A 23,716-nucleotide genomic window follows, 5' to 3' on the forward strand; every position below is an offset into this window, starting at 1 on the left:
TGCCATAAAGGAATGGAAAAATCTTAGAATAAGGATAAACAGAAAGGTTTCTTACTCCTTCGTTTGGATCTCTGTCCTACTGACATCTTGGTGATTTCAACAGGAGAAATGAGCAGCTAAGAGTCAGCTTGTGGAATCGGCTGGGTTGTCTGAATGGAGAAAGGCACGGAGCATATGGGCAGAAGAGCTGTGCACCCTGGAAAAGGCTTCTCTACGCACTGCACACAGGACTGACACAGCCAGCAACCTAAGCCTTTTCTATCCAGCATCTGTTTATACAAACTGTGACCAGGTGGTAAACCCTTCCCCTCTGCTCTGGAGCAACCGGACATAGGACAGGGAACACCTGCTGCAAAAATGCACCGATTAACTGCAAGTTGGCAGGTATAGATAGCATGGCTCAGGGCCACACTTGAGGAGATGATCCTGCCGCCTTGTCAGCCATTGGCTCTGCTCCTGATCTTGGCTCTAGTCCACATCCATGGCTAATGGGATTGATCCAAGGGCATAAATCTCAAATCTCTGTCTGGCAAGTGAGAGGTTATCTTACTCAAGGCCACTGCAGGCTACTGCTACTCTCTAAGAGCAAATGTTTCCAAATGGAATAGGGTACTGGATACATAGGCATGGGTGTGATGCGCTTCACCCTCAAGCAGCCTCCAGGAAAAAGTGGCCCACTGCAAGTACCAGTCAGCGAATGCATGTTTCATAATGCCATTGATATATGTAGGGTTGCTTGAAGAAGGTAACCATAAGCGAGTTGGTGTGTGTTCCTTGGATGAATAAAGGCAAAAATCCAGGAGAATCTTAGGGGAGCAAATGCAAAAGAGTAGGCCATGAGGGACCCGTGGGAGAGCACCCTGGAGGAGGGAAATCTGCAGGAGGATCTTGGTGGCTGAACAGGAGTCTGTGCAGCAGAGAAGAGGTAGAAGCCCCACTGAGGATAAACAGCGTGCAGCATGGGACACTGAAGATGACGTCTGAAGGAAAAGGACAGAACTCAGTGAAGAAGGGAAGGGAGAATCAAGTCACCATGAAACTCATCAATGTGGGCGGACCTAATGAGATACAGGTTTATCATGGAAAAACCCCAATAAGGCAACACATCAAAGCTCTCATGGTTTTAAAGCTCCTTGTGGTGTCTCAACCATGGTCCCTCAACTTGACAGACGCACACATATGGGCAAGTCCATTTAGCTTTCTAATAATAGGAAAATTCTCACCCAGAATGCTGTCATGTTAATATGCTTCCTGACCAGCAAGCTGTCAGCCTAAACCAACCTAAACACAATTTACAACCGTCGTATAAAGGAAATTCCACGTGTTTTCTGTTCCTTATAAAAGTTAGAGGCCAGCATGAACATAAGTTGAAAGCAGAGAGAATACAGTCAAACATGATAAAGATGTTTAGAAAATAGTTCAAGACTGTTAGAACCAAGAAGGGATGCTAGGAAGCTTACAACCAATAGAATTTGGTGTGTGCTCAAAAAAGGCTCCCTGAATGAAGGTATTAATGAATGTTCTAATTTCAATGGGTCGTAAAGTACACTTCCTAGAGGTGGCTCTGGATTTTGTGTGGCAATTTCGGCTCTGAAACGAAGAGTCAACCTGTTGTGAGCGTGAGCACAAATGTGGTTCTAGTTCACTGAGCATGCATGATGCCCTGTTCACGGAGGAATGCAAGAATAAGCAAGATATCAATGAAGAGGATAATGAATGACTCAAACTTTAATAAAGTTTAAAGACATATTCATCTTCATTCTATGTGCCCAAACATTTAGCCTGTAGGCGTATATGTGCAGCATGCTCGTCTAGCGCCTGCAGAGCCCAGAAAAGGAAGGCAGAGCCCTAGGAACTGGGGTTATAGAATTGACTTTTCACATGGGTTCTAGAAACCAAATTTGATCTTCTACAAGAGTAGCAAGTATTCTTAACTCTTGAGCCCCAGAAATGAATTTTAAAGGCAAAAACAACAAAAAGCTAACTTTTCTCTTGACCTTCCTATATCTTATTTTCCTTGCACCAAGAGAATCATAAAAATGTCAGTGACCTTTGGCTGACTTCCAAAGGATGTGGAAAAGGATAACTATGTTTGGGTGTGCAAAGCTTCTGGAGTTCCTTGGGGAGGAAGTGCAGGTTTTAATTTCATGATCATAAGCTACCTATAAAGCAGTCTCACCTCCTAACGAACACTTGTGATGGCATCTTCAGTATCTTCAGATGGAGGAAGGGCAGGTCATGTGTCCATCGGCAAACTTCTGTCAATTCATCTGTCCTTTAGACTGGTGACCTCTGGGGCTTAGTGTGGGCAAATACAGAATCGAGTTTAATTAGGTTGTGTGGTGTGAGCTGGAGGGGCGTCTTCCTGCAGGGAACTGAACAGAGGCAGAATGGCACTGACATCGTCTTTCTCTGTCCTTTCAAAGCCCTGTGACTTGTATTAGACTCCAGTATAGAAGGAGGAAGGAAGACAGAAGACAGTGGATACGAAGCCTTTTCAAGCTTGTTATCTTTTTGCAGGAAGTTCTGACATTTTTAACACCAAACTTTTCATGTCACCATTGCAAACATACTGCTCTAATTAGAAAATGCAAATTAAGACCCCCCCAACCTCAATAAAGGGAAGCGGAATAAGAATAGAAGCTATTGATTGATTCTGTTGTTATTGATCCAGACAATCTATCTAGATTTGCCTGGAGTCTAGACATAGACACGTCTTCTGCACACACAGTTAAATATAGAAAGTAATATCTAAAACGTTTACTGCGATATGCAAAATAACTAGCGAGTAGGCACTGAAAACAGACACGCATTACTAAATGGGATGATGCAGCCTCATGATAGCTGTCACTATTTTTTAATTATTACACTGCCAATGTACACCTAGACCTGAGCATACACTGGGAGGAGCACATGAGAGAGATGACTGGCATGAGCAAAGAAACTAAAACCATAACTCACATAGATTAGATGCCAGGCTGTACCTAGGAACAATAGCATTTTTATTATATGAGGATATCCCATGCTTTTAAAATACTATTTCTCTTTTAAGAGAAGCTGCATCTGTGTTGAGTCATGGTCTTGTGCAGGGGCCACGCTAATCTTCTCTGTACCGTTCCAATTTTAGTACACGTGCTGCCAAAGCAAGCACATGCTACCGAAATGAGCACAAGTCATATTCTTATTTGCATGCACGGCACCAACACATGGAAGTCCTATGATCTCTGGTTCTGAATGACTCAATTACTTCTTCCCAGGATGGTTCTTCTTCGCCTGTTCTCACTTTGTCAATGTAGACACCAAACTGTTAGTCTCCTAAGCTCAAATCTCGGAGACATTTCTTCCTTCTCTTGCTTTCATCCTCGAGACCAGACCAGGTCCTCATTAGAATTGGGGGAAGAAGATATATTATTTACTTACAAAAAGTAGCTTTCAAAAGGTGAGGTTACTATGACTGGAGGTTGGAAGGGATACAGTCCACCATGAGAAAGAAGGCATTCAGGTAGGTGACTCCATGGTGGTAGGAGTGGACCAGGAAACAGCCTAGAGGGATGGCTCTCAGCTGGCTTTTTCCTTTTTCCCTTTTGATTCAGCCTGGGGCCCATGGGATAGTTTCACTGAGATTCAGGGCTGATCTTTCCATCTCACTCAATCCTCGTTGGAAAAGCACCCCCCCACACACACCCTAAGGTGTGCCTCATTATCACCTTAGACACACAAGTTGACAATCAAATTTCACCATCACAGGAGACACTGAGCTTCATTCGGGGGTAGTCCCTTTAACTTCTGAGCCTTGTTTCTCCATCCCTCCCTTAGTCGGCTCCAGAGAACCTTTCTACTTTGTCCTCCGGTGGCTTAATCTGAATCCAAGTTCTACCGAAGCTCAGGACATTCAAGAAAGACTAGAAGGTCACACTATCCACATCCTCTATTTACCATTTGTGTAGAAGTTCCTTCTGTTTGAGCATTGCTTTCATTGGTTAATGAATAAAGAAACTGCCTTGGCCTAGTTGATAGGACGGAACTTAGGCAGGGAAGACAGAACTGAATGCTGGGAGGAAGAAAGGCGGAGTCAGGAGAGCCGCCATGGAGCCGCCAGAGTCAGACATGCTGAATCTTTCCCACATGGCGATATACAGATGAATAGAAATGGGTTAAATCAAGATGTGAGAGTTAGCCAATAAGAGGCTACAGCTAATGGGCCAAGCAGTGATTTAATTAATACAGTTTCTGTGTGGTTATTTTGGGGCTAAGCTAGCTGGGCGGTAGGGATGAGCAAATGGGCCCTCCTCCAACATACCATGATAAACTTAATTCTTTATTTATTTAAAAAAAAATAAGGCACAGTTTTTGGAGTAGGACTGCCTGGGGTGAAACCCTAGAACAAGTATTTCTACTGTGTGACCATGGCTAAAGGCAAGTTTTTATAAATGTGTAAAGTTGTAACACCTAACTTTGAGTGGATGAGGCTGCTCTGAGGTGGCTCTGCAAATGGTGGCTGTTACATACTGATTATTCCTTCTGTCCCTATTCTCTTTATAAGGCTATCTCAGGATCACATCACTCTAGACCATCATAAACCTAAATAAGCCAACTCTCCCCCTTGATTCAGCAGTCTTTCCCTTGGATAAAAAATTATACTTACGATCTTGGAAGGAGTTAGAGAGGGGAGATGAATATGATCAAAATATGTTGTATGAAATGCTCAAGGAATAAATAAAAATAATATTTATTTAAAAAGAAACAATTTTTTGCTCTTAAGAATGTAAGTCCAATGTCTATAGATAATTACAACACAAAAGTGGAACAAGGTCGTACTGATGAGCCCTGGGTCATCTTATGACATTTCTTTCTCCTTGTACAAGACTAAGGACAACAGAGAGGGGTAGCAGAAAGGCAGAGAGTAAGCATAGTGCTTGCTGTCTATTATTACATGCTGGTGACATCAGACTTGCACTGCCAGGTTACACACTGTCATCAACAACTGCAGCCCTCTGTGGGAAGCCTGGGCCTCCTGTAGGACATAGGGTGTGAAGGAGTCAAAAGAGGAGGGGAGAGAGCTGAACCTTGTGAGATAAAGAAGACCTAACCACCCACCTCCTAAGAAAGGCAAGTCAGCAGGGAAGGTTGGAGCATATCTCTTTTCTTGCTCAAAGACATCAGCACAGAGAACTGTGCAGGGCAAGCAAATGCATAGTCCAGGCTGCGGCAGAATCCAGGAGCTAGAGAAGGACTCCCCAAGGGGCTTTCCAGGACAGACAAGAGAAAGGAAGAGAGAAAATGAAGAGGTTGTTGGCAGAGAGAAGAGCACTGACCAAGGTCAACAGCATAATCTGGGACCAATGGTGCTTTGATGCTGTCAGGGTTTTCAGTTCTATGAATTCAATGTGGAAGTTCCCAGGCCCAGTTCTGGGAGCTAGGCAGAAAAGGATTGGGTGCCCAGGGTTCCTGGGCCTTTATCTTTGGCAATTAGGAGCTTTTAATCTGTGTTTTCAATTGTTCATGTGGCTGAGAAGGAGATAATTGAGGAAGGTATTCTGATGCTTCAGATAAAGCCAGCAGGAGGTTGAGTCTCATGTCAGAGGCTAACAGAGTGGATGGAGTTGAGAAGGATTTTGGAAGTCTGACAGCCAAAGGCAGGAAATGCTGTGCTGTTGCCTGGGGCTTCCTCCCTCTTTATGAGCCACACTGAACCCTCTTGTTCTACCTAAAGTCTCACCATGTGCTAGGCATCACACAGTGTGCTGGATCTACATGTCCATTTGAAGAGTCTCCCCACAAGGCAGGTAGCTAAACTGTGGTTCAGAGACTGTGTGTCTAAGAAGGTCCAGTGAGCAGGTGACAAGAGTTAGTAAGAAGGTGAACCCAAAGAAAAACATATAAGCATCCTCCTGAATATTAACCTTCATCAGGCGATGAAAGAAGACAGAGACAGAGACCAACATTGGAGCACTGGACTGAAGTCTCACGATCCAAAGGAGGAGCAGAAGGAGAGAGAGCACGAGCAAGGAACTCAGGACCGCCAGGGGTGCACCCACACACTGAGGCAATGGGGATGTTCTATCGGGAACTCACCAAGGCCAGCTGGCCGGGGTCTAAAAAAGCATGGGACAAAACCGGTCTCGCTGAACATAACGGACAATGAGGACTACTGAGAACTGAAGAACAATGGCAATGGGTTCTTGATCCTATTGCACGTAATGGCTTTGTGGGAGCCCAGGTAGTTTGGATGCTCACCTTAATAGACCTGGATGGAGGTGGGTGGTCCTTGGACCTCCCACAGGGCAGGGAAACCTGCTTGCTCTTTGGGCTGAGGAGGGAGGAAGACTTGATTGGGGGAGGGGGGAATGGGAGGTGGTGGCGGGGAAGAGGCAGAAATCTTTAATAATTAAATAAATTAATTAATTAATAAAAAAAAGAAAAAGAAAAAAAAAGAATTCATGTCTAGACAACCTGACTCCAAAACCCTAGCAACTAAGATGGCCTCTCTTTACTGAAGGCCTCCATGTGGTCCTGTGCTATTGCTTCCCAGTATATCCCATCCTTAATACTGATGCTCTGAGCACTTCTGTCTTTCTGTAGTCTCCCCTCTTTCTTCCTCCATCACTACCTCTCCACAATTGCTGACTCAGCCGCTTTTCGATCACATAGTTCCCAAGTCGCACACCTTAATAACACATTTTTATTTTGTTTTAATTTTGTCAACAAAAAACACATGGATGAGACAAAAATCCAAATAATCTGAACATAAAGACAGTATTGTGTAGACCTTTCTGGGACCATTTCTCCAAAGGCAATGAGTGTTATGAGATGCTGGGCAAGAGAGATACAAGTCTAAGGAGTTACATACTATTCAGGTGACCCACAGGAAGAATTCTCACCTTCACTCCTCTAGAGTTTTACCATAATGCAGTGGTTCAGAATTGATCACAAAATTCATTCAAATTATTTTATAAGTGGTGGCTTGTATTACTGAGTGCAATGGATTTTCCATGTCCATCAATGTCCTAGACACATAGTATTCAATAAGTACCTGCAGATTAATTAAGGCTTGAATTAATCCATACTAGGTTAACTGGCACAATTCATGCAAACCTTGAATAGAGCCCTTGAGTACCACTTTTACATGGTTAGTTTTGCAATAGCATCTACTTAGTTGCTCATCAGTCTCTTTCTAGAACTCAGTAAAAACAGCTGAAAAGGATACCGCAATAGATGCTGACATTCTAATAACAGAGTCACTGAAAATTCAAATGCTCAAGATATTCAAGTCTCATTGCGCTGGTCATACAATGCAAATTTGAGGAGTCTGGGCATAATTGATGGGAACAGACAGTGCACATTTTTCCTGCATGGCCCTATTATTTCTGACATTTCCACCTATTTATGTGAGGTTATATACACATTTGAGCCAAATCTTAAATATTGGCTTTATTCCATTTGTAATATTTCATGAAAATGTAACCACCAAGACACTTCTAACTTTCAGGGGAATGAATCTCAAGTCATCTCCTAGGGAAGAAACAAATGCTTTTTCACATCACAACACAATCTTCGTTTAATAATGACATGGAGTTACATTTCCTCCTTCTGATTTGGCATCTCTTACGCTGAATTCATTTCTTTTGTTCTCCTGAGGGTTTCCAGTCATGATTTAAATGCCCGGAGTTCGGCTTTCAGGGCAGTAGCTTTTGATCTTTATTTGTAATGGCAGAAAAAGTTCTGTGAAAGAGTTCATGTTTGCCTCACGCATTTTCCAAGCTCAAAGAAAACCCACATTTCAGAGAAGGTACATAGCCAATTACTAGGAAATGGGTTATAACAAAGTGGTCTGGGTGCAATAAAGACAAGCTCAATTAACAGTCACCATAACGAGGCAAAAAGGAGGCAGTGCGATGCGCACTAATGGTCCATTCCAACGTGAAGGGTGCTGGGAAAGAGCGACCTCTTCCCTAAACAAGCCACTGAATCATTCTGTTTAACAAGAGGATGAGGAGAGGCAAAGGGTCTCAGCTGAGGTCAATAAAAAGTAACATTGTGAAAAATCACTTTAGAAAATTTTGTCCACTTCCATCATTCTTAAAGAAAGACTAAATGAATGAAGTGTGCCCGGGAATATCTGCTGTACCGTGTAGTGTGGGCTGTGAAGTAAACTGCCTCATCATAGACATCTTAGAGAGATTATTTAGTTGCACTGCAGCAGTATGACTTCTCTAAGATGCAGGAGGTAACAGTGCAGGGAGGACTACTAGCTCAAGGTAGTGGGGAAGTAGGTCAGGAGACATTTCTAGGCATAAGCAAAGACAGAGCACCATGACCAGGATTGAGAAACTGTCAGTGTGAATGTAAGCCAGTGTAAATGGACCATAAACTTGCCGGCAGTGTACGTCCATGAGTGTAAATGCACAGACCTGTGTAACTGTGTGTGTGTGTGTGTGTGTGTGGTAAGTGGAAAGCGAGTAGAGACTAGAGGAGCCAGAGCGGCAGAGGACCAGCAGGACAAGGGAATGGCAGACAAGAGAGAAAAATGTCAGAGAATCTGGGATGATAGTGTCATGGTTACTCTGGATGGCTAACTTGCTTGGATGGAGATCCACCTAGGAGAGACACCTCTGAGCATGTCTATGAACGCAGTAACAGACTGGCCTCAGTGTAGGAGGAAAGGAAGACCCACCCAGAAAGCAGGCAGGATGACTCTGGACTGTTTCCTCGACTGATCACCGAGGAATCTGAAACACCAGATTCGTCTGTTTCTTTACTAGAGGTGCCGTATGTGCCTAAAACCATAGCCAAGATCTCTCCACTGCACTTTCCCTCCACAACAGACTATAGCCTCAAACTATGAACCCAAACAAAACAAACTCTACCTTCCTTAAGTTGCTTTTGTGAGATATTTTTCAATGAGAGAAGAAACAATACTAATGCCAACCTTGGGTGATTGGGCAGTGATAGAGCCATGACTCCCAGCATCTCAGATAAACTAGGAGAAGCATTTAAAACAATGCCACAGTTCTCTATAAAAAGAAATATCTCAGGTGACGGAAATGCCAATTACTCTTGTCAAAACTGCAATCATTACTCATTTCCTACATGTATTAAAAGTGTCATGTTGTGCTCCAAAGATATGCAATCTTAGTATGTGCCAATTAAAAAGTAAAAACCATATTCAAACTAAAATAAAAGAACACTGTACTCACGTACAAACAATTACAGGAATAGACTTTGTGAGAGAGCTGTAGGTTGGGTGGCAGTAATTACATCAGGTGTTCACAAGTGCATTGTGATTTCAATCACTGTGAGGCTTGGGGTTATTTCTTGATATGTAAGGGGTTTCATTTGGTCATGCATAGTGTTGATGGTTCTATAACATCGTGGTAAACATACATGGTGTTACTGAACCATGGTTAAATAGCTGTAAAGGCAAAGTTACAAAAGGAAAGAAAGAAAAAGAAACAATCCACGTGCCAAAGACGTAAGGATATAAAGATGTATGAGCAAAGAGGAGACAGAATGAAGGAAGGTACCAGTATGCGGAAGGGTCTAGTAAGTGACAAAGGAATTATATACAAATACTGAATGTGCAGAGAGGAAAATCAGCTAAATTCTCCCCAAATAATCCAGACAATCTAGATATGTCACACGGACATCCCAATAAACTCCATTTGGATCGTATTATATGTAAAGAAATAGAACACAAAATTTAAAAGATCTGGGAAACCATTTAGGTAAACATAGCATTTGCTGATGGAAAATCTTCAAAGTGAAAACAATGATGGAAATACAGGGCCTTTTATGCTTAAAAATCTTAATGCTAAAAGAGATGATATAATCAGAAATGTAAAAAAAAACTAAACAAATATGGGAAAGTCCAGTATTATTCTCTAGAGAGTGTTTGGGGATCAATAACGAGGCCAATAAGATGTAAGTCTAGGAATTGATACATGGGGAAAGACATGAGCACCAAGGACCAGCATGAGGCTAGGGAGTTGACTTACTCTGCAAGGAGCTTGCCTCACAAGGACCTGAGTTCAGTTTCCAGCACCTAAGCAAAATGGCAAGTGTGGTGGTCTATGGCTGTATTTCAAAGCTGGGGGAGGGGGACAAGAACAGCAAAATTGTAGGAACTTTTCAGTCACTCAGTCTAGCAGAATCAACGAGAAACCTTGTCTCAAGAAATAAAGTGATGAGTATGTTTGAGGAATGCAGAAAAATCAATATCTGGCTTATACACACACACACACATCTGTGCAAACACATGAACGTGTATACATACATATCAAGAACCAGGGCAAACAATAAATAAATCCATGAAATATTTAGCATCAAACACATCAGACAGCTGCAAACCATAACAATGAGGAATGAGGGCTGGAGAGATGGCTCAGAGGTTAAGAGCATTGCCTGCTCTTCCAAAGGTCCTGAGTTCAATTCCCAGCAACCACATGGTGACTCACAAACATCTGTAAAGGGGTCTGGTGCCCTCTTCTGGCCTGCAGACACACACACAGACAGAATATTGTATACAAAATAAATAAATAAATAAATAAATAAATAAATAAATAAATAAATAAATATTTAAAAAAAAACAATGAGGAATGATTTCATCTACTTGGTGTTCAGTGTTCCCACCCCAGCACCCTGCACACTGCCTCTGCAGAGATACAACTGAGCACCGCTTCCCCACAGAACTCCATGAGGATTTGCATCAAGAGCCTTGCACACAGTTCTGTCCTGTGATACAGTGATTGCAAGGGAGGGATCTATCCTAAAGACATTTTCAGACAGGCGCGTCATCATAGCCTACTTAACGATATGCCAATGACACTCCCATGTCTCCCACGATGGCTCCATGTACTCCTTCTTCTCCTGCAGTGCTCAGCTGTCTCTAAACTCCAGCCACACTGCCATCCCTGGTACACACTGCCACACCATCTTACTTCCTCCCAGATAAGGTTCATGATGCTGATACCCTCTGCACTGCCCAGGTATCTTGTCTAGCTCGTCATCACCCTGAAGGTCTCTGGCACATACCCATCCCTCAAAGAGTCTTTAACCCGAAGTACTTATTGAATAAATACACAGATGAGTCAACAAATGAACGACTGCGGAGAAAAATACTGCACCTTTTTGTTTCTTTTTTCCTTTATATCCTAAAATTCCAAAATGATTTTCCTGGACATTTTCATACAGGAAGACTATAATAAATGCAATTAAAAAGTAGTTTCATTTTCTGCAGTTCATCTACTGAGTTAAAAATCAATGCTTCAAACTGTGAAATGCTTACTCTGTAGGATTTAAAACTAACAAACCACAGTCTTTTAAGACTTGTTTTCAATTATTTATTACAGGAAACTAAACTGAACCAAGCGACAGCAGTGAGCTGGCTCCCTGCATGTAAGTGGCCCAAGTGTGCTCCACTCTGCCCCAAAGTCAGTATGTTCTGGGAGATTTCCAAAAGCAGTGCTTTCGAGACCCAAAGCCATGACTTCTAAACCACAGCTGTTGCTATCAGAGTTTTCTAATTCTCTTTTAAATAGTGAATAAATAGTAAATAGCAATAATTATATATAGTATAAACAAACAGCATATAATTAATAATAATTACTACTATTATATTACTGCCGATTTACACATTGATTTTGATTAGTTAAAAATGCCAGGTAAAGCATGGGAGCTAAAGATGGTGTTCATGCCTGTAAGCCAAGAACATGGAGACTGAGGGAGGAGGATTGTTGCCAGTTCAAGGCTAGTATAGGTTACATAACCAGTTCCAAACTAATCTTGACTACAGCATGAGGTCCTGTCTCAAAATGAAAAGAAGAAACCCATAGAAAAACTAAAATCTAACAGGTAAAGGTAGGCTGTGCTGTCCCCGAGAAATAGGTCAGAGGACATTAAGATTCCAGCGATCTGCACATCTGCCACCACCAGGCAAACTTCCGTCTCCCTACTTGCTACAACCAGTGGTTTTCTTGATGAGTGATCCTTTTCACTGTAGTAGTCTAAGCTACAAAAGCCATAGGGTCTTCTGCCACCACACTTTCCTCTGCCAAGAACATTTTCCCTCTATCTCTTTCCCCATTTTCCTTTTTAAAGATGCCTTCTGTGTATTCTATCAATGAATGAAGCCGTCCCGTATTTATAAGGCAGCTTTGCTACCTGCCTGTCCCTGTCTAAATTCCTGAGTCACAGTGGATGTAATCCCACCTTGTGGTTTGGCTCTAAATTCTGGCTCCTGGCAGCCCCCATTTTAGCCTGGGTGAAATTTGTCTCCCAAATCATATCATCCACATGAACTCTTCAGTTGTCCCTCAGTCTGTCTTGAGAAGAAAACCTCGCTTGTTCTCAGTCTTAATTAAAAATAATAAGCAGTATTTGTTTTTGAAAACAGAAGCACGAACTTGCAAATTCTCTGCCTGAGTCAATCACTGCCTGAGAAGTGAAAGGATCTGAAAACTTCCTCTGGCCCTTTAGAGACCAACCACGTTGTGTCCCAGTCTGACACCAGGAAATCTCTCGGTTGGGCAAATGAGGGAAGGAATGCGGACTGCCTACTTCTTCTACCTCCTTCCTGCCTTGTTCTCGCAAAATTCAAACCTAGTAAAAGTCCTTAGAATTCAATCATTCCTGAAATTCTTTTTCATGCCCTCTAATGCTGTGCATTGACAATCTAAATGTTTTTTTCCCAAGATCAATCATCTATTAATATTATGATGTTATACTTTACAGTTAGACTTCAGGGTAAAAAAATGAATTTCTACTGATATCACAAGTCCATCAGAAATAGTGAACTACATCAGATTAAGACAAAGAAAGAAGGCTGGCCTGATGGAATTACTTGCAATCCTGTGTGTTGCGTCAGGGCCCAGCTTGGCTGGGAGAGGTTACTTGCAATGTTTAAAATAAAAGAGAAGAAAGGAGTGCACAGCACAGTGACAGTGGAGCTCCCTGTCTAAAGGGCACCCTCAGAGGACCCTCTAATGTCCTTTAAGGTGGGGTGCATCATATGGGCTCCGTGGCTCCCAGCAGAATGGCATGTCTGGGGACACAGAGCACACACAGTGCTCACACAGTAGGACACAGGCACAAGGCAACTCCAAGCCTTTTCACTCGATACTGGATAAACAGAACAGCATGCTGCACCCCAAAGACTACCTAGGCTGCAAGTTAAAGGTAATAACTCCGGTTCCTACCTAAAACGTTACTGCTTACATCTCTGGCATCTAAGGGAAGGGGTGCAATTTCCCAGCTATTAATTTGAGGTAGTGCTGAGGGTTTATGGTGGTTGGGTTCTAATTGGTAAGGGAATGTCTAATCTGCCATGCCTTCCTTCTGGGTCAGACCTTGCTACATCAAGGCTAATCCAGTATATCCCACTGCTGGACAAATACATTACTTAGAAAATAAAGCCAACTCCTCAAATATGCAAACTTCTGTCTCGTTTAATCCTCTCAGACCTTACCAGACAAAAGCATCCACCATCACTACAGTTCACTGGGCAGAAGAGCAGCCTACAGCTGGAGTGGGCACTGTTGCATAAAAGGGCAGAGGTGAAGAGGCTGGGTATGTGGCATAAGAAATTAAAACAGTCCGTCAAGCAGGTGGCACAGAGTAGATTTTTACAGTCCATCTGCCTACTGGGGTGGATGAACTTCTGACCTGGAACCAAGCATGTGCTTTGGACTTCCCTGACGCCCAGGTTTGCTACTGAAACCGTTCATATGTATCAGTGCAGCAAAATCAAACAGACGAACCATGAGGAGGAGCAGGGGCAGTGAGGCAAAGCCGGAAGAGCTGCTGGCTGATCCCTAAGTGCCAGGGCCTTCCTCCTGCAGGCACCAGCCCGCTTAAGAGCCATGAACATTTTTTTCATCTTAAGATTTCATAATAATTTCTTGGACAATGATGTCATAGGTTTAAAATTAAAACTTGATATGATTATAATGTAGGGTTTCTTTAGAAAATTAAAGGTTGTTTGTTTTACTTAATACCTCTTAAAATTAAGCATGTTTCTGTTTAGTAGATATCCCTGGGAGCCTGCTCTTTTATTTACTTATAGTTTTGAAGGGAAACAGAGGAGGAGTGGATCTCAGGGAGAGGGGAGGTGTGGGAGTGGAAAATGGGAGAAGTGGAGGTAAGGGAAACTGTGCTCAGGAAGTAACATATACAAAGAATAAAAATAAAATCAAATAATAAACATGTTTCAAGTTCATTTATGCCCACATCCCTTTAATGGAAATTAAAACAGCTAGTTAGGTAGGTAAACACAAGAATACAGATTATTATTATATGTTTATGCAACTAAAAATCTTTGTAGTCTCTCCACAAAGAGAGACTTAGGTTGTACTGAGGTTTACATTACGTGCGCACATTTACGAATTGTACACTTATGCATCTTGAATCCACGAAATGAAATCTGTATTTCTTTTGCTTTAACTACCTCTCCTGACTACATTTGGTTGCACCTGACTCCCTCTACTGGATAAAAACGATATTTTTAAAAATGAAAAGCCTACATTTTTTTCTTCAGATTTTGATACATGAAATAAAGATAATTTTTAAAATTTCTGACACATTAATTTCATCAAAACCAGAGGGAAAAGAAGTTTAACAAAAGACATAACACTAAGAATCATAATGGGTGAAAATAGGGAATGCAATTCCTGAGTATCATCCAACACTAAAAAAAAGATAATATTCAAAACAAGGCATTTTGAAACTAATTTTAATGCTTATACAAGTGTTCGGCAGTTGTCAACTTCCAGAATATACATGATTTTTAAATGAATGAAAAACAAAACAATGCAGAATGCGGTTTGAAGTCTAAGAGGCCAGTGACTTGAAAGATTTCTGAAGTATATTTATAAAGATAAAATGTTCCCATGCTGGAAATAAATGGCTTAGGACTCCAAATGGCCTTATTACGATGGCACAGTGGCAATGGGCAAGCTAAGGGACATCTTACCCAGAGTTCCTTGAAACCATTTTAATGGTCAAACCTGACCAGAGCTGAAGATGGGACCTGTCAACCTCTTTCTATCTTACAGGTTATGAATATTCATAAACTCCACAATAGTGATTAATTAATTGTGTGATTGCAGGCACAGTAATTAGTTGTGAGATTCCGTGACGCTGTTCCTGAATGCTTCTGGGTTGGAGTTGCCTTTTATGAATGCACAGGAAATATGAATAGGGGGTGTGCTATTTTGTAAAGGCTTAGAATCCAGGATTCCATTCTGCATTAAGGACTTCTCATAAGTGACGGTGAACAAGTACCACCACCATTTTAAAGGAAAGCAAATGTCGGTGTGTGGCTATGTGCAATATTTATATTAGATTAGAATGAGCTGTCTTCCCACTCCTTACCTGGTCATTTGATACAAGGTGTATTAGATCTTTACAGCAATGTAGAAAATAAAACACTACTGTCATTTTATACATGAGAAAACTGAGACTCAGTGTGACTTATGGCTGTTGTGAGCACAACCAGGACTTGAACTTGAGCCCTGATTTTGCAGAAGTCCCAAACCCAGTGGGACAGAAGCTGAGTCACCTTAATGACGTCAGAATAACAGGAAAGTGTTGCTAGGCAACAGGTTTTGCTGAGATGAGGGTAAGCACCAGATGCACACACAGGTGACTTTATGTCTAACAGCTAACTTATAATAGTGACATCAGTATGAATTCAGATTCAGTGCAAGGTAAGGAGGCCTTGCTTAATTTTCAGAGACTGCAAGTTCCACAAGGGTGGGGATACTGGTTTGTGCTCTTCATCAATACAACCCACGTGGTCGTCTCCACCAAAATTATACTGTCAAGTCATTATCAAAACGAATATTGAATTAACGAATGAGCTGATCGGGAAAGTAAGGCAGTGAGCCCCATGACCTTGGCTGCTTCTTGGATGCTGTGTGCAGCCTTGTATGTTCTCCTCTAGGGTTGGTGGAGCTCTCTAAACCAGGACTGCGCCATCGTTTTATTCCCAGCATTTTCTTTCATCAGTAGCACAGAACAGATGTTTGCAAATGGCAGGGAATGACTAAGGAAATAAATCTTAAGTGTTCTTCAAACTCTCTGTAGATTTACTTCTTGGTCTAGAGATAGAAATTGAGACATCTAGGGCTCAGACAGAACATCACCATGCAAGAATGATGGTGATTGTGTTATGTAGTGTACTAATTCTGAACAGCTAGACATGTGTCTAATGTTGAGATGAATCCCAAGAAATCTAACACATATAGTATACTTCTAAGGACACAGTGCTTATAAATGAGTTTCATGTGCACAGTTTAAAAACTGAATACAATCTTTATTCTAGAATAGTTTTTATAAAACTTGATGAATAAAAGACTAGGAGTTCCAAAACACTCTGCATAAGTCTGCCCTTCTGCTACTTACTACCTTCTGAGCAAGTGACAGCTTTGTCAGAATAATGAATGGGTGCTGATGCATTATTAATAAACTCCAGGCTCCTAACAGTTCCTTAGCGTTCACATTTAGTCTCTTTGGTCCCAGGGTTTCTCACTGCACACCATCACCATGTCTCCAGGTCCTCCCCTATCACAATTGCTCCAACATGCCTTGATCTTGAGAGTCTTGGACTATCCTCCTCAACTAGAATTTACCTGATGTTCAGCCATGAATAAGTGAAGATTATAAGTTGCTGGAAGGGAGGAACAGAGAGAAATGTCATTTCTACTGTACTATATCCAGGATGCAGATGCAGCCTCAGTTTCTGAGCAGCTGGATACAGAGGCGTTTGCCAGGTTTCTCTGTTGCAGTCTCCTCGCAGCTTCTGCTCTCTGCCCTGTGACTTTGGAAGGAGGTCCGTATCTGTGACTCCCTGGCGGAGCAGAGGCTTATGCTATAACTCTCTATAATGCTTTCCAGAAAAGCAGAGGGCCCAATTATGCCATACGTGAGAAAAGAATGCACTCTTCCCTGAAAACCGACTCTGGGAGCTCTGAAGAAAGAAGGATGGACGGCAAGAAGAACGAAGAGGAGGAGGAGGAGGTGATGGAGGTGGGTCATCTTTTTATCTGTTGTTTTATTGGTTAAGTAATAAAGAAACTGCCTTGGCCCCTTTAATAGGACAAAAAATTAGGTGGGTGGAGTAAACAGATAAAATGCTAAAAAAAAGAAGCTGAGTGAGGAGTCGCCATGATTCGCCCACCAGACACAGACGCAGGTTAAGATCTCCCTGGTAAGCCACCAGATCATGGTGCTACACAAAATATTAAAAATGGGTTAGATCAATATGTAAGAGCTAGCCAATAAGAGGCTGGAGCTAATGGGCCAAGCAGTGTTTAAAAGAATACAGTTTCGGTGTAATTATTTCGGAACATAAGCTGGCCATGTGGGCGGCTGGGTGCCGGGGACGCAGCCCCGCCGCTCCTTATAACAACAAGGAGGAGGAGGAGGAGGAGGAGGAGGAGGAGGAAGAGCATCACTGTCTAGCACATTTTCATCAGCTATACATCCTGTAGTTTTGCTTTCCAGTAAAGACAATGCGTCAATCATCTCTTAGATATATGTCTTGCTCTCAAGGTAAGTTCATTTTTATTTGCTTATATCTTTGGGTGTGACATTTATAAGCCCAAAGAATTTATTTCCTTTCTAAATATTAATCTCATACCTATAGGCAATATGGAGAAACCCCTGCGTGCCTTCCCTGAGAATTAACACTGCCTTGGCCCCTGTGTTAATGACATTAAATACAAAGGAGAAATTCACACACCCCCCCACTCTGTCATGTACTTTGCAAGACTTTTATGATTAAGGACAATCTTAGCATAAATAATGCACGATCAATAATGTAGCAAACCAAATTGCATTTAAAATATTAATGTCAGTTCTTCTTTATAAAGAAAACTACAAATTGTCATCCAGACTGTGGCTTCTGAAGGTAAGGGGGACAATATATGAATGAGCCTGACTACTTCACTCCCCTCTCTGAAATGAATTTATACAGGAAACTTCTGCAGGCTTCCCTGGCCTTTCTGGATTACCACAGCACCATTTGTCGTAGTAGAGCAAAACGTGATGCTTCTGCAAATATGAGCTAAGCTACTGGGCTTGGCACACACAGGGCGGAGTTGTATTTGTTGCGTCTGTCGTGATTTTATGGAAGATAACTTCTCCTTCATCCTTCAACTATAGTGAGATAATTTACTAGTGCAGTAAAGTGGCTTCCAGTATTGATCTAGAACTCAGGTAACTTGATTTAGGACCTGCTTGCGCAAATCCCCGCTTTGAGAAAAAGAATTATGAAAATCATTTGATTAAAATTGAAATGAACAACCAAGCAATGAGACCAAGGGATTTTAATGAAGGGTATTTTTAAGAGTTTGAGCGGGAGAAGTCAAACTGGCTAAAATGGATTCTGAATTGATGCATCTCAGCTGCCATTAGCAAATGCATCTCGTAAATATACCTTCACATGCCCTGGCCCAAATTAGAAATACCTAAGGATTTATGAACATAATTAAGTCATCAAGAAAGTTTTCTGAGCATAGAAATCTTATCTGACCATAGATCAACAAAAGGTTTTATATCAAGAAAATTAAATTTTCTTAAGCCTTGTCATATATCAATAAAACAAAATTCACTTTGGCAATTACATACATTGATACTTGGTACTATAGAAGTAGAAAAATATCTTATCTTAGGAATCATTAAACATAATTATATTTCTGTCAAAGGAAATGTAGTGTGGTAAGAGACAAAGCCTTTGAAACTGTAATTTTACATACTTGCAGTCGAACTCCAGTCTCCTCCTTCCTATTATGTAACCTGTTGCAAATCAGGTTCATCTTAAATCATCGGTTCACCTATGAAATCTTCACCTCTTAAGCTGTTAGGAGCTAGTGGTGTGACAGCAGGGAAGAGCTTGGCTTGGTGTGATCACTAGCCATGTAGAGCTTGGCTTGGTGTGATCACTGGCCATGTAGAGCTTGGCTTGGTGTGATCACCATGTAGAGAGACTGGCTCGGTGTGATCACTAGCCATGTCAAGCTTGGCTTGGTGTGATCACCATGTAGAGCTTGGCTCTGTTTGATCACTAGCCATGTAGAGCTTGGCTTGGTGTGATCGCCATGTAGAGCTTGGCTTGGTGTGATCACCATGTAGAACCTGGCTTGGTGTGATTGCCATGCAGAGTCTGGCTTACTGTGATTTGCCATGCAGAGCCTGGCTTGGTGTGATCACCATGCACAGTAACAAACTTTGCTTGCTCACCTTTAATGTTAGTGTGAGCTCACCAAGGACAGTGTGCATTCTTTGAAATCTATGGGTCATAGGACAATATCACCAGACTGAGTTCAGAACCAATGATATCTAAAGAGTCATGAATGAACAGTGGATATGCAGAAAGTTAAAAATATTTTCATAGACCACTTCTCATCTATATAAGCCTTTGAACTAGAAAAGAAATGGATAGTCCAACAGACTTCTTTCTCATCTTCTAAAATAAAAATACATCCCTCAAATTTCCCTTCACTAACTTGCCTTACAGCAGCCATTTTTTCAAATTAGGACAGGGTAGCATAAATATATCTATGCAAATCCAAATCAGAACCTACCTAAGGAATAGGATAGCGACTGCCTACTACACAGGGCTATCAGCCAGTGGCCTCATTACTCAGTCTGTATTTATTGGTCATGTGAGTCCAGCAGTATGCACATCATGGAAAACATAGATAATGAAATCAGTCTCCAGTCATGGCGTTTAAAACGCGGGAGCCACTGTGGTACATTGAAGTCTGTGCGCCCTGGGAATCTTGGCTTTCCCATCAGAGAGAATACCCAAAAAGGGGCAGAAGCTGAAAAGTTTGTCTCCCGAGAGTCACACTTCTAATAGCACTACCTACTCTGTCCATGGCCCATGTTACCATGAGGGACCATGCATGTTGAAGTCTGCGGGCTCTGCTGAGCTGGCCCTGCCCTTCACCGGCCTGGGATAGCTGGCCCTACTCCACACTGGACACTGGAGCAGGAGAGCTGGCCCCGTTCCTCGGGGAAGAGCTGCTCCACTCCCACCCTGCACAGGCTACCACGCATAGGCTACCACATTCCTTGCTCATCCTTCACAGGCTTTCAGTGCTTCCTCTCTGGTAACTTCCCTGGGTGTTTCTTCCCTCTCCCAAAGCTAATTTACCACAGGCACATCTCTATCACGAACAAATGCCCCATATTATCAGGTAATCTGTTGATTTACATGTCTGCTTCCCTTACCAGTTGTATTAGACTTCATCTCATTGACATAAATGATGTATGGGCATTAGTTGCAACTCACAAGCCACTACGTAGTCTGTTCACATGCTCTAGTTCTCTTTGCGCATGCGCTAAGACCCCTTTAAAAGCGCGTTCCACCTGTTAACCCTTCTTTTTTCCACTGCTTCTCCAAAGAGGCAGGTAAGCCTTTACACCTCTCCCTTCCAATACTTTCTCCTTTTTTTCCCAATAAACCTCCAACATGAGAGTTTGTTGTATGATGTGATTCGTCCCTGCCACCATTTTAAAAACTATAGCAGTGGAGGGGAGGTTAAATATTTGCTTTAATTCAGAAATTTCAGTCTATAGTCCTTGGTCTATGGCTTCTGGGCTTGTGTGAGGCAGAAGCTCACTGTGGTATAAGCATGTGATACAGACCAAGAGAACGAATGAATGGTCTAGGGAGAGGAACTGTTCCCATGACATGTTCCTAGTGATTTAGTTCCTCCAACCAGGTGCCACCTCCTAATTTTCCTAGAACCACTCACTTATTATACACCCATTATGGGATTAATCCATTAAATAGACCACAGCCCTCGGAATACGATCACTTTTCCCAAAGTCACTATTTGACAACTACGGTCCCAGAACATGCACCTCTGTGGTACAATTCATCTTCACACCATAACACCAGTCAAAGGGCTCATGAACCTCTGCACAGCTCTGCATCTGCTGCCTGTATGTATAGTCAGGAATCACTCATTAAATTATCAAAGTTAAAATTGACAGAAATGGCTGGGGATTTCCTTAGAAAAAGATGATCTACTTAAAACTATCATTTAACTCTATAGCTCCCATGCCCTCACTGGCTCCTCCCACCAACAGCTCCAGTGTGCTTCCCAGGTGAGGTACATGGCTGTGGTAAGGGGTGGAGGATTAGGGAGGAGGGGAAGGAGGTAGAGGATGGGCAGGCAGCTGTACCCTGAGGAGCGGAGGAAGTTCTCCCAGGGCTGTGAAGGGTGGGGCCGGCTCAGCTCAGCCCTTGAACACCAACAGCAATGGTTTATGACCCCTGTGGTAATATGGTTCATGGACATTAACACACACCTGCAGCAGGACCATGGACAGAGACATGGCCCATGGCAGTGTTCCAGTTGGTCCACAGGTCACCCAGATCAGAATGGTCCTGGCAGCAGCATGGCTTTGCACACCAGCATGATCTCAGGTGTCTGACCAGACCCTAGGCATCTGCATGGCCTTCGGCAGAAACCCTTGCCTGGATGACTTCACGACCCCTGGTGTCAGCTTGGTTATTCGGATCAGCACAGCTATGGTGGCGGCACAGCTGTCAGACACCCACATAGCCACGGGTTGCGGCCTAGGCCCTGGGCATCTATGTGGCCTTTGGCAGCAACATTGTGCACAGACATCAATAGACCCCAGCTGTAGTAGGATCACAGATCCAGACAGAGTTCCAGGCAGCAGCCTGGGTTCTGATGTCACCCTGGCCACTCGGATCAGCATGGCCCCCATGAAGGCAGCAGGGCCATCAGACACTAACATGGCCCCAGGGCGTGGCCAGACTCCTGACCTCGGCATGGCCTTTGATGGTATCAGGAGCTACAGACAGCAACACAGCCCTTGACTGCAGTAGGGCTATGGAACCAGACATGGCCCTTGGCATCTGTCTTGTCAAGGATATGACACCGTGGCCCCAAGTGATACTACTGGCCACTTAAATTGGCAGAACTCCAGCAAGGGCACAGTCCTCGGACACCACATGGTCTCAGGTTGCAGCCTCGGCATCTATGTGGCCTTTGGTTGCAATGTGGGCCACTGAACATCAACATAGACCCCAGCCGTGATAGGCATGGACCAAGACATGGTCCTTGGAAGTAGCCTGGGCCCAGATGTGCCATGGTCCCAGGTGGCAGGGCAGGGCACTCAGTTTAGCATAGCTTCCATGGCAACGTGGTCCTGGACACATGGCCCCAGGAGGTGGCCAGACTACAGGCCTTTGCATGACAGGAGGAGTCACAGACATCAACACAGGCCCCCATGGCTGCTTTGGGGCCTTGGACCAAGACTTGCTTCTTAGTAGTAGGCTAGGCCTGGACATCTCCTGGACTGGACAAGTGGGCCACCCATGCATGTCAGCCTGTTCCTAACCACCCTCGCATCTTCAGATCGGCCTTTCTACCTCTTTCTTCCATTTCCCCACCCTGTACTGACTCACAATAATGATGCCCGACCACCTGACACCTGAGGGTGTGAGAGCAGCAGCCTGACCCTGCCTACTCTTGCTTGCCATGTGGTGGCATGGGTGAAGGGAAGATACCCTCCCCGCTCCTGCCTCTTGGTACCTGCGATAGGCAAGAGAGCAGGATCCAGAATCACGAGAGACTGAGAACCTGCTCTGCCCCTCACCAGCTGCAGCACACAGAAGAGCAGGCCCTGAACCCTGCCTGGGCAACACACTAGACCTAACACTGCTGTTGGGGATGCAGCTAAGCCAGCCCTGAGGGTGTGAAAGCAGGAGAGCTGACCCTACCCCTTTGTTGTATACCTCCTACAGCAATCGGAAGAGAGGGCTCTCATCTCGCCTTAGCAAAACAGTAGAGATGCCCCTGGTGGTATTAGTGACAGTAAGCCCAACCTGAGGACCTGAGGGGAGAATTGGCCCTGCTCCTCGCTGCAGGCTGCATTGGCTGAGCTACACTAAGCTATGCTGGAGAGCACCCCCTGGTAGAGATTATGAGGGAAAGCTGACCAACACAGCTATCACCAGGCCCAGAACTAGGACTAAGAGTTGGTCCACCCCAACATCCGTCTCATCTATGAACTGTTGAAGCATGTGAAGGGGACAAACCTACAGATCTGAAGCTGCAGCATCTCCAGGACACAGGACAACAACAGAACATCCAAGAGGAGCCCCAGTGAGAGCTCAGTATAGCAGAAGCCAGAGGCCTAGAACCAGACCAAAGGCTCATTGCAATGACACTAGTAAAGATGAATGGACTAAAGAGAAAACTGACTCACAGGGGCACACTACAGCTTCCACGATGAGACAATGAAGTTTCTGGTTTTGTAAGGGAGGTTGCAAATGTAGAGGGAGGAGGTGGGGGGAATGAGTGGCATCAGGATGCACGGTGAGAAATCTGCAAAGAATCAATAAAAGCTAAAAAATAAAACAGATAAACAAACAAAAACTATCATTTAAATTCACTCTATCAATTCATTCAGTAGCCCAGCACAGTTCAATCCTACACTCTAATGGGTTATTTTCACAAGACATAGAATTTTATTTTATTAAAACTTCCTACCTGTTTCCAGTTGTAATTTTTAAGTCCAATAGTTGTCATTCTAACCTCATCTGAAAAATTACATTTGCTGTACTTTCTAAATCGAATCATTCAGTTTGATCTGATTTGAGCCTAATAAGCACTTTTTAAAAAAAATCAAATAAAATTAGAATACAGTTTACAATTTAAGGGTTTGATGTAGT

At 43.1% G+C, this 23,716-nt stretch overlaps 1 protein-coding gene and 1 non-coding gene across 8 annotated transcripts in view; both read right to left on the reverse strand.

The window, feature by feature from the left end:
• Window positions 1–23,716, reverse strand: part of Grip1 (glutamate receptor interacting protein 1) — a 664,532-nt gene that overhangs the window by 306,405 nt on the left and 334,411 nt on the right. The gene's annotated exons all lie outside the window — the stretch shown is intronic.
• Window positions 3,049–3,151, reverse strand: LOC130866683 (U6 spliceosomal RNA). The gene has a single exon (XR_009056372.1). It is a non-coding gene; the product is annotated as a U6 spliceosomal RNA (small nuclear RNA).

The sequence above is a fragment of the Chionomys nivalis genome, chromosome 25 (genome assembly GCF_950005125.1).
Source record: "Chionomys nivalis chromosome 25, mChiNiv1.1, whole genome shotgun sequence".
NCBI classification, from domain to species: Eukaryota; Metazoa; Chordata; class Mammalia; order Rodentia; family Cricetidae; genus Chionomys; species Chionomys nivalis.